General features: G+C 36.8%; 1 protein-coding gene across 4 annotated transcripts in view; it reads left to right on the top strand.

Moving 5' to 3' along the window:
• GADL1 (glutamate decarboxylase like 1) overlaps window positions 1–12,564 on the top strand; it is a 244,774-nt gene that overhangs the window by 21,490 nt on the left and 210,720 nt on the right. For 3 of the 4 annotated variants that reach the window (XM_052695917.1, XM_052695913.1, XM_052695914.1), the window contains exon 2: window positions 149–228. The exons of the other annotated variant lie outside the window; for it this stretch is intronic. The gene's annotated coding sequence lies outside the window, so the exon portion shown is untranslated. The remainder of the gene's footprint in view (window positions 1–148; window positions 229–12,564) is intronic. 4 annotated transcript variants of the gene reach the window in all.

Genomic DNA, 12,564 nt, shown 5'->3' with positions numbered 1-12,564 from the left:
ATATTTAGGTAATTTTAGGTGCTTCAAGTGGATTCTGCTATTATTTATTTCTGCAAGGGATCCCACTGCTGATGGGAAAGGTTACTATTTGAGCTGTGGTAGTAAAATGAATATAAACTGTTACCCATTTGTTTTGTTTGCTTTTAAGGGGAACCATGAAGTAAAGGCACTGCAGTGAAGTACAGATACAGATTGTGGTGACGTTGTGGAAGTGCAGTGGCCCTTGCGGTATGTAGAGATGTGAATGTCAGCCTTGTGACAAAAGTATATGAGTGACCCTGTCATATGTGGGTACTTAGTCATTTGAATTTAGGAGTCAGAAGTAATGACGTTTGTTGAAACATCTTTTTTTTCTTAATGGTATAAAATCTACAACAGAAACTGAGCTGTTAATCATGCTAGCCTTATGAGCTGTGAGGTTCAAAACAAACTTTTAAGCTCAATTACTTCAATTGCCATCAACTGTATTGATCAGATATTCACTAGCTACAGTGGAAGTGAGGACATGTGTCTCACTATGTTAAGAAGTCTTAATCTAGAGGCAAGTCCCATTGCAATGACTGAGCATCAAATGTTTTATCTTTATATCTGAACACAGACTAAAACTTCATATGGTAAATCCACCTTTTGACTTTAATGGAAACCACTCTGGCTACAGAAAAGAGCAACTTGAATCATGTATCTGGGTTAGAATTCTCTGAAAAATTTTGGTGGTCTAGCTTTGCTTCTGGTGACTATATGCAAGTGGGTATGCGTGATCTTTTTCACTAAAATTTTAAGGAGGAGCAGGTGTTTCTATGGTGACACATAGTTGTCACAAAACTATGAAGCAGTATAAGCTCCAAGTTGACTCCTGGCAAATTCAATGGAAATGAGTATGTGCTTGTAATTAAGCCAGAAGGCAAGTTTACTGTGACACGATCTGGCAGTGTACAGGACTGCAGCCTCATCCTACTGAAACAGGAGTGCAGGCATCTCCTCTGGGGAGGGCAAGGGAAAAACTTTTGAAAGGCTGCTGCTAATTACATTTCCTATATTAGATTTCTCATGAAATAAAGCAATACCAGTGGTTAGCTACCTACTATCCTTGTTCTGAATGTACAGAAATGTGATGGTATCATTATCACTTCTTCCTTCATGTTTTCCAAAGAGTTTTCTTATCTGTGTATTTTATGTAGGTCACTCTGAAAGTAATGCCTCCTGTTTATTTCTGTGGAAACTACAGCAGATACAAGGAACACAATAACACTATTTGATAGAGCAAATTATCATTTAAAAAATGCTGTTTTTTCAACATAGTCGTTACCATTAGCTATGCGTTCTCAACAGTGATGAACAAGAGCCCAAATGCCACATTTGTAAAAATCTGCAGCAGCAGAGGTGACCTACTGCCTCACAGCTGCTATGATAGCATTGTTGCTAGGAGAACATTGCCCATGCAGTTGAACTTTTACTGTGCTCACATCCACTGATTGGTCTCCATAAGCATTCACAAGTGTTGATGAATGTCAGTTGGTGCCATTTTTTCCACATGGAGGAATTCAACTCCTCTGCTGCATCTGCACTTCCATTAGAGATGCCATTCTGTCAGACTGCCCCTCTGCTGCCATCTGTCACACACCAACAACTTGTAACAGAATATTGGTGGGGAGGTTCAACCTCTGGTACTGTACTACCGATGTCCACTTCTGACAGAAGAGGCCAAGATCATAAAATAGATGTTACCTTCAGAGCATCCCTTGTAAGAGGCCCCCGACCCTTCCCTTCTGAGCTCTGATAATTCATAGCCTGAGGTGGTTTGGTTGGAGAATGAGAAGCCATTGAATAAATAAAATGCTGAAATTTCACTCTCCATGGGGATTACAACTTTCATTAGCCTCAGTGAAAACCACGTTCACTAAATTTAGAGCTGCAGCAGAGCTCAATACAGATAATGTATTTAATGTATGCCCTGGGCAGTGAAGTTGAAACTATTTTCAACTAATTTTCTTCAGTGTAAGTTTCCTGATAACTTAGGTTTTTTTTCCTCAGAACAGCAAGTGATATTTTTCCACTGCAGCCAACATCTTCCGTGACAAATCTGTATCACTTTATACTGCCATGTTTTCTCCCTGCCTGGTAATATAGTGCCACAGTATGATAGTGCATGCAAAGATATGGTTTTTCCCAGTCATATTGTCATGTCACACTGTTAAAGAATGTGGAGACTTTTCATTTTTTTCCACATGCATCTTAACTTTACCAAACTAAGAACAGTTCTAGCTTGATGGGAAGGCAATAAAATCAGATATATTCTCCTTAGAAAAATGAAAATGTTTAGCTGTTGTATATTTATGGAAGGCAACAGAAGTGTGCAAACAAGACATGAAGTAAGGATTCGGAACACAAAGTAAGTTTTAAAATTGGAAATAGTTTGTTCTCTTCATAACATTGTTAACTGCAGAAGGATGACACTGAATTACTCTATATGATGGGTACACAGTAGTTACTTTTGACATCCGTGCATTCAAATTTCTGTCCTGAATTTTGACTATGTATGTTTAAGCTCAATTATGTAGTAAATTTATGTTTTCAATAGTTAAGGTGAAATTACTTCATGGTCCATGGCCAGGACTTGTTGATGTTAATGGTCAAGCAATTGTGAAAGCAAATATATGCTTATTTGAATGTTTATTTCTACTCTGGAAAAACTTATTTTTAGCAATGTGTTTTAGGCTTCTTCCTGCTTAAATATGCAGTTTTTTAGGATAAGCTTTTTCTTATATATTTTATTAAATTTCTTGGTGTGGTAGTATAGCATATAATCACAATTCTGTGATTCTGTGATATTTAAGAATTTGATTAGGAATAAACTTGATTCTTAAACACAGGAAACTTATTGTTATTACAAAGAGGACAGTGAAATTTCCCATCAGCACAAGGTGGCCACTTTATCTACTCTTTATTCTAATTGTAAATGATTGCACAGGGACAAGGCATATGGGCATCTGGCCAGATTTTTTTTTTTAAATCTGGTGATAGGATTAGTAACTAGTGATAGAATTAGAATCTGATGAATATATATATATATTTTTATTTGCTACATTTTACATAGCTAGATAGTAACTAAGAACTTCAAGCCTCTTGCACGCTATTTCTCTGAAGGTAGTATTTGATAGGAAGGTTTTTAGCAAAATCATATGTTTCTTAACAGGGACTTGTCTCTTTCTATTGATAGAACTGCAAGTTGCAATGCTTCCCACATTACTGAACAAGGGGGAACAATTCACAGAATGGAGGTTTACTTTGGAAAAGATTAACCAATCCACTGCATTTTCCTTTCTTCTAATTGATTATTCCAAAGCTCTGAAGTGGCTAGAATTACAGATCTTAGGAAAAAGTGTGTTTGTCATTGTTTTTCACTAAGTAGTGTGATTATCTGGGCACTGTAATGCTGAGATCATCCTTACTACCTCCTTCAGCTTTTTTTTTTTTTTTTTTTTGGGTGGTCTGTGTGTGAGAGGAAGTAACAGTCAAGAAATTCAATTATACTAAAAACTTCCCAAAAACATATTGTCATAGAAACTACATACGGAAGTGTATAGTCAAGTAAGGAATCAGATGATACAGATAAGTATTAACAGTTCCTTTTTCATAAACCCTGTCATTTATGGTTCATAGGAATTTTGCTCCAAATAATCAATAACTGGGATGCTACCTTCATTTCAAATTCTGCTTAAATGTATGCAGGGGAATTTTAATGTCATGGAGTCTGACTCTAGGGATAATGAATGGTTCTCTATAAAAAGTAGCTCTTCTGGGGTGGCAGATGCAGTCACTGTTTCCATGAGGCTTAACCACTGAGGAGTGCAGTGTCTCACTGCTGGGAATAGTTTGTCTTTGAAAGTTTATATTAAAGGTTTAGATTTAGTGGTTGAAACGATGCGTTTTAGATAACTGCTGGAACTAAACCTGTGCAGAGCTCCATGTGATAGATTACAGATTCTATTAGTGATGGATACAAAGTGAAGTTTTTGCTTAAAGGGTTTTGGAAGAGTAACTCTTTTAGTGAACTGTACAGTAGAGAGAGTTTCTTGTGTTCCTTGATCTCTCCAGAAGGATGATGACACAGGGAAGAAATATACTTCTTTATTTAGGCAGGAAAATCTCAACACTTTTTCATCTAGCTAGGAGCTAAGTAAAACATTTTCTCATACAGTGATTTCAGGAGAAGCAAATTGCAGTATGTAGTGCAGAGAATCATTGTCTACTAAATTTCCTACTAGCTTCAATTAATTTCTTCTTTATTTAGTCCCCAGATAGAAGTGAAGTGTTACTCGTTCTGCAACAGCTGTCACATTCTTCTCTAGAATTAACTTTGTAGTGAAGTGGAGTGCTGTCATATTTCTGGTCTACCTCTCAAAGTAGCTGACAGTATTCATAATGTTAATGAACCACCTTCCCCACTGAATCTCAACCCTTCCAACTTTGTGCACTTTCCATATTCTGTTCTATCAAACTCTACTTCTTCCAAGTTTCTCCTGGCCCAATTTTCCCTCAACAGCTCCTTCCACTCAGACTGCTTACCTTTATCTCTACATTTTGTAACTCTGTGTGACACGTAACTTCCTCCAAGGGTGAACTTGTAAGGATGAAGATGTAAGAGATGCATGTCTACAGCAGTGACAGAAAGTGGGCACACTTTTCTTCTGGTTTTTCATCAACCATCCCCATTTGATGATGTTTTGGTTTTGAATTCCCTGGCTGACAGGGAATAAAACACTTTCTGTACTTAAAGTGCTGTGAGATCCAGATACATGAAAGCTCTTTAGAAGGAGCCAAGCGTTATTAGTATTACTAGAAATAATTATTTCATTGTTCTTTTTCAAAGATAGCACTCACTTTGTTGTGCCTCGCAGGAAAGAGCCAGTACCTTCTTTCTTAGGAGGGCAGTTTAAGGAGTTGTTTTCAGTTTCTCTCCACCACATGGAACTGACTATAAATTAGTACATTTTCTCCCTGCAATAGATATATTTTCTATTATTGTTCCAGCACAGCAGAGCCTGTCTATTACTTGCTGTGACACTGCTAATATTGTGGCACTCTTGCTTCACTGCTCCCCTGAGACAGATACCTCTTGCTTACAATATTAACTTGAATAAAGGAGAGGCTCCTTAGCATGGTGTCTTAAGTATAATGGTGACCAGAAGACTTTTGCTTCAAAAGCTTTTTCTTTTGCCAGCTTTCCCAGCATTCTTTATTCAACCATTTTATTTATCTATTTAAAAAAATAAAGACAAATGGAGGTGACAACTGCTGCAAGGACACAGTGACAATATAAGGTTATTGTTTCCAGAATGCAAACAAGAAATGGAAATGCAAGGAGGATTATTCTATCTCTAAATCTATACTTTTTTTTTTTTTTTTTTTGCTAATACTGCTAACTTTGTTATTCTGAAGTGAAAATATGACTGAAGCATGCAGGAGCTAATTTTAATCTTTTTTTTTTTTGGTTGAACAAAAAACATTAAAGAGGGCAACAAAAACATAAAGCTATTGGGATATTTGACCTTACTTTTGTGAAACCAGTGCATCAGTCTAGTTTGTTTGCAGTGGCTGCAATTCTCAGTAAGTTCTCAAGATGTCTGCCAGAGATTTTTGATGAAATTTTACTCTTCCTATGCTTTGTCCTTGAAAGCAGTTGTTCATGAATGTATGTGCAGCCAAAATGTGATGTAATGAATAAGGCATGTTTGTGAAGTGAGGGGTGTTTCTCTCTGTTCAGAGGGGGCTTATAAAAATCCATTAGTCATGATCATTTTTTTTTCTTCATGTTGAATATCTGTTTGCAACTCTATACATTTCATTTGAAAATTCTTGGGTGATATATATATATATGAACTGAAAATAGAATTGCAAATATACAAAAAATAATTGTTTTTAGTGAGATTTTTTTTTCCAGTGGTCTTAAAACTTGTTCTCAAATTCCTTTATCAAAACACAAGGTATGGCTGCATATTTTTCTTGCTGTTCACACAACTGTGTTTAGCCAATGTATCACAATGCATACAGTTATTTGCCATAACTGAGCTGGCACAGCACTTCCCATGTCCCACTTTCAGCCCAGGCAGTGCCAGTCACACACTGCTGTGTGGTTGCTGTGGGTGATGGGTGTGCTCCAGGGGCTGGGGCACTCTGGCCCCATTGGTGTTAACAGAGTCTTGCAGTATATACATTATACGTTGAGCTTGTTGGCCCACAGGATGCTTTGAAACCTGAAACTGTTAGTTTTCTTTAAGCTGGACCTTGAGCTGGGATATCCTGCCTGGCCTTGCAGAAGGGACCTTCCTTGAAGATCTTCAAGCCACCTTATTTTGCTGACTTTCATGACGTGCTGCTGAGGGCAGATTGGTCACAACATTCTGCAGTGCATCCATGTAGTGAACAAGCATAACTTTGTGTGCATTCAAAAGCACATGAGCTACCTGGTTTGCCATAGAGCTGACCCTTGAATAGGCTACTACAGGAAAATAGTGTGAACAGTTCAGCTTGAACCTGCACTTGAGGCAATTTCTATGTAGTTGCATATATCATAAAATCACAGACTATCCTGAGTTGGAAGGGACCCATAACGATCATCAAGTCTAAATCCTGTGTTGTGTATACATATGTAGTAAACTCAGCTAGCCAATTGTGTGACATGGCCTACTTAAAACTTGTCATATTCTATCATTCTCATGACTAAACAAAACCACTATGATCAGCATTAGAGTTTTATTGCAAAACATTTATTTGTTCTTCAACAACTAGTATTCATTTTTAATATGTAAACTGCCATGTAAACTGCAGATGTTTTATAATTGTTCTACAACCTGAAGTTCTCCATGAATTTGATTTTTTTTTTTTTTTTTTCCTTCAGTCATTTACAGGCTGAATGAATGTTTGTTCATTTCTGGGTGAAAAGAAAGGAATTTTTCCTTGTCTTCCCTTCACTTCCCATGAAGGTCTAAATGTAGTCAGAATGTGACATGAGTATTTAGTGTGGAAAATTTCCTCGCACAGTGTCCCTATTAAAAACATGTACATTTTAGATAGGGCTGAGATTTTCACCCACATCAAATGAACCCTTATGCATTTTATTATGTTTCTGACTGGCTTTTACTATCTAAAAACCTGAAGGTTTGAAATTCCCCTTTCAAGGGGGATTTAGACATTTTGGCTGCCTGCTTTTAGATGTCTATAGTTGAAAGAGTTGACGTGTTTGCTTGCAGGGGATGCACAAGTGAAAGGAATCCAGCATTTTGAAACCATTCAGCAGTGATAAAATCAGATCTACAATAATTTGTGATGTATATAGATTTAACTTTCCAGACAACATGCTTTTTTTGGTTTGTTTTTTAAGTTGCCTGTATCTATATCGCTATCATTTTAGCAAATACTTCTTCAGTTGTATAAGCTATTGGGTAGGAAAGCTAATCTTGCAGGAAGCAAGGAAGCATTTGCAACAATAAGCATTTTTATAAAAACATTTATCATTGGAATTATGAAGCTTTCCCATTAATTTACAGATGAAAGTTGTAAAAAGTTTTTATCTCATGAAAGGGTGAATTGACACTAGTTGTTACTGCTCTTCACAGAAAAACTGTGAGGAGATGCTTGCTCTTAATATTTCTTGACTCACACTCCAGAAGTATTTTTAAAGAACTGGGTATTCTGATCATGTATTTCCAGTAAATTAAAATCTGAACAAATGCTAGAAATTAGAAACTGTTAAGTATGCAGTGCACAGTTCAGTGTGTCCTTAGTTATAATTTCTTATAACTTGAGCTAATCTGAGTGAGTTTCAGATCAGTGTGTATGAAATGAGAAGAGAAAAGTCTGTTCTTGGAAGCTGTTATTCATCAATCAATTAATTTGGGAATTTTATTAAATTCTAGTCTTCCTTCTTCAGCTATATTGAATTAAACTGTGATACCCAGGCAGTTAAATTTTCTCAGTGAAATATATACTTTGATACAGTATTTGAACATCCATCTGCTTTCTGAGGTGAACAGATGTGGCTACTTCTACTGCAGTATGAAGTAAGAAAACATACTGCATCTTGTTTCTGGGAAAAATGCAATCAGCCTGTACATTTGTATTCATATTTAAGACTGTACATACCTAGATGAATGAAAATTAGCTGCTCTTGCTTAAAGGCACTGTTATCTTCATTTTGTTATTGGTGCCACGTCTTTGATTTATAGCTGTTTGTTTAACTTTTTAAATGTGAAATGCATCTTACATTGCTGATTTACAGCACAAGATCTAAACTCCCATTTATCCCTGAAATGTGCTTGAATTATTGCATGATGTTTCTAGATAAACACAGGAGTTATTGACTAAAGAGCCCTCCACATTAGCCAGCACATTTTAGTAATCATTATTTTAATGTCCTATCAAAATATTGCCTTTTATTTGGCCATGTTTATCAGTGAGAGTCAAAATCTGCAGGCATAGCTGAATTTTATTTTTAGTAGCTCATATATTTTAGAACATCCCTATATGCTTGAATTTAGAAATCGTAATTTTTAAATATTTAAGCTAAAGCGATTTTAATTGTGCCTTTTATCGTTATCTTGACAATACCATCATAATCTATGATAAAAGAGTAAATTTGAAAATGTTAAAGATTTTTTTTCCTGCTGCTAGCATATTACAGTGCATTATTAGGTACAGACGTTTTGGACATCCTGTTTGTGACACACTGAATGAGTTTAGGTGCACAAGACCGGTGATGGGTTTAAGAAAAGCTCATCATTACTCAAACTGATATTCAGATCTGCGTATGCCTGTATTATGTATGCAACATGAGCAGCAAGTTTTCAGAATTTACTCTCATAATACATACATAAAGTTGCCAGAGTTAATGCTTAAAACTCCCCTTTTCGAAAGCAATTTTGTTTAAAGTAGATTCAGCTTTGCTTAAGTGAATACCTAAATATAAAGGCAAGCTGGAGAAGACAGATTTATTGGAATAACAGCTGCCACCACTACTGATAAGTGCTCAGCATCCAACTTTTCTAGCTGCTGTTAAATCACATACAATTCCTTAGGCTGAGAAAGTAAATAAAGATAACTCACTATAGCAGTCTGTGTGAAACCAGGGGGAAGAACACAGATTGCAGGGAGAAGATTTGAAAGACCACACATAAGCTAATCTGCATGCACGTGGCTTTGATGATAATTGCAGTCTCAGCATTTGTGTAAATAGTTCACTTAAAAAACAGGTTAGTTTTATGAACATGGACCTGTCTTACATTATTGTCCAGTGTATGATACAGAAATATGTCAGCAGGAAAAATTCCAGAGAGGCACGCCTCTCCCTTCAAATAAAGCTGGGGGTAAGCAGTTGATCTAGAGCAACTTCTAAACTCTGATGGGTGGTTTGCAGACAAAATAACCTACAGAAACAAGGAAGTCACTTGAAAAAGTAAATGAGCATATGCACAAAGGAATAAAGATGAGAAAATGGCAGTAAAGTTTTTTACTGTCCTTTTGGGAAAAGTTGAAAGAGAAGTGAGTGAGATGCTGTTGTGCCTGAAATGCTGGGAAGACTGATAAATGTATCTGAATAATGAATAATGTCAACCCATAGATGGAGATCATGGAGAAGAGGCTGTGTTGTGCTGTTTTAATTATTTTCTACTTAAAGCCAGGCAGTAGAGGAAATAATAATTACATCAAGAGCTGAGAACTCCAGAATCCCTGGAAATATGAAAGATTCCTTGTTAATGACAAATTTGTGTGTGGGAGACAAGTTTCTCACAGGGAAGTCTATCAAAAGGCTTATATCCAGTGCAGTAGCCAATAACCAGGATTGTTGTACTGTCTGGGGAGACTATCAAAGCAGTAGTGGATAATGGAGAAAACAAACATACTGGATCAAATTAAAGAGATCCAGGAAGTAGGAGACCTTAAGGCTGATGTGGTGAAGTAGTAGAGACATTAGAAAACAGCATGAAAGTCAGAAAGAAAAATGTATTTGTGGGCAAGGATGAGGAATATAAATATTTCTCATCCCAATACTGAAACTATCATAGCAGTAGTTAGCATCAGTGTGAGCAGTGAGGGAAGTCTGTTAAAGAGATCTGCTATTTGTGAGTGATCCTAAACCATATGTTCATACTGGATAATATTTGCTGTTATGAGATTGACAACCAGTTAAATTCCATCTGCATTATAGGACCAGCTGATAAGAGAGAGTAATGGGAGTTTAGATTTAAGAAAGTTGTCTAAAGAACAGTGAAAGACAGTAAAACCTTTCTGAAATCAATGGGATAAATACAAACTCTCCCGAAGAATCTCATCACAAATGATGCATTGTTGATCAGAATTTCTGGTATTCCATATGCAACTGTGCCTCTCATGATTGAACAATGAAATCCATGATGGAAGAAGCTGTTTTCTGAGAACACTTAGGTGGCTGAGTGTTATCAAGACTCCAGGACTACAACATGAAGCAAGTCACTGCTACTAGCAGATACTGAGCTGGCTTTCCAGGAGCAATGCACAGGTCTCCAAAGATGGATTCCAGCAATAGATTACAGTATATTTGCTTCTTTTCTTGAGGTGATTTATGTCTCTCTCTCTACACCCCACCCCCCCCCCCACCCCAAACATTGGACTGAAAGTGGGGATTAGTGTGAGTATAAGAATTTATATTCTGATGTTGATCAGAATGTGAGGAGTAAGTACCAGATGAAGCTATCCCTCGTATCAGTTAATAAGTGAGGTGTGTAGTAAAGGCATCTTGTTTATTGAGAATTGAGCCTTAGAAACTGATATGAAATGGACTACATTTGGTATATTTAATTTCAGACATTACTAAGGCCAGCTGCAGAGCCTGTCTACTTAGAAGGTGTAAAAATCTAATTGGGAGCATATACGTAGTTGGGTGATGAGTTAAAAAGCTGTATGCAATTCAGTGTTTACACATCTCAAAAATGGTTAAAGGTCAGAATCTGCTTCATTTCTGGTAACACCAGTGGAACACTGTGTGTGTTCTTTGGGAAGTGGCTTTCTGAGGGAAAGAGAGGCAAGAACTCTTGCTAGGAAGCCCTGGATGTGTTTTATAAAGTAAGTGCTTGGCCTGAGATTACTGTACTAAGGCAGTGGTCCAACCTAAGTTGCAGCCGAATTTAATAGCATCAATATCAACAGGACTTTAAGCGTAAGGGCAGCTTCTCATAGGTAACGTGAAATGGTGGTTTGGCACAGTTGGCAATCAAGACAGTCAAGGGCATTGTTGATCTAAAGCAAAATAGAAAGGAAGGCAAACAGGATAATATCCTGACAGATAACAGTGGGAGCAGGTAAGGGAATGAATGCCAAGCTAAGACAATCCAGTACAATAGGTAAGTGAAGGTCTTTTCATTGTGCCCCAATGATCAGATTAGCGTTTATGCAAAGCAGCAATATAAGGCAACAGTATAAGACATGGCAGGATACTAATCATTTGAATAATGGAAATGAAGCTGAAGAAGATAATGAAGCGGAACAAAGAGAATGCAGTAGCACAATGTAGGGAGCTACACTTTGGAAACCTGTACTCTAACAGCAGCTGATGGAGTAAGAAAATATTGATGAACAGTGTAAGAAACATATTAGAACTTTCTGACACCCTGAAAAGTCTTAAATAAATTGCAGATATTTGGAGGAAAAACTATACTGTTACTATGGCCTGCTTGCTGAAAACATCAATGTAGGTTAAAAAAAGAGAGAAAATCCCATATTTTCAAATTAAATTGCCTGTATTATGAGCATCTTACATAAAGCAATAGTAACCTTCCATTTTGAATATGCATTCAGTTTGGATACTTTATTTCACTTAGCCAATGAATGAAAGAGGAAAATTCAAACTGGTAATGAGGATGATTAGAGGCCCGCGAAGTATTCCATACATGTGGAGATTAAAAAGATTAAAGTATTTACGTAAGAGCAGAGATGAATAAGAGGTAAAATGAGAGAGGTGTATAAATTGTTAATGTTTTAAGGAAGGTCAAGAAGGTGTGCTTCTTCAGAAGGCTTTACTTCTCTCAGACTACATGAACAAAGGGTTCACAATGAAATCACAGCCTTTCAGTTTAAAACTGATACCAGGAAATGCTTTTTACATGATTGTGCCTCAAGATCTGAGGCAATGAGCTTCACAGAATTAATAAAAAATGTCTGACATTTCTTGGGTAATCGCACAGTACTATATGGTCTGAATGTTTAAAAGTCCTCGCTATATTTATCCTTACAAGAGACTTCTGAGGTAGGAAAGCATTATCATACAACTATCTGATGAACAGAATTGACACCTAAAGAACACTGGATGCTTTGTCATGCTCACAGAAGAAATCTCTTGTAGAAGAAAACTTAATCCTTGTGACCTGAATGCCAAATTGATGCCTCTGTATGTGGACGGTATTTTTTGCCATTATGTATTTATGTTGGTGATGCTCAGTATTTCTGATACAATTGTTCAGATAGCTTGTGGAAGCACTCGATTCATGTGCCATGTCTTTTCTGTGTTCATGTGTTCAGTGCATAATACCCTGT

Source organism: Tympanuchus pallidicinctus, unplaced genomic scaffold (genome assembly GCF_026119805.1).
Source record: "Tympanuchus pallidicinctus isolate F22 unplaced genomic scaffold, pur_lepc_1.0 scaffold3, whole genome shotgun sequence".
Lineage (NCBI taxonomy): Eukaryota > Metazoa > Chordata > Aves > Galliformes > Phasianidae > Tympanuchus > Tympanuchus pallidicinctus.
This window is presented reverse-complemented; position numbering and strand designations above follow the sequence as displayed.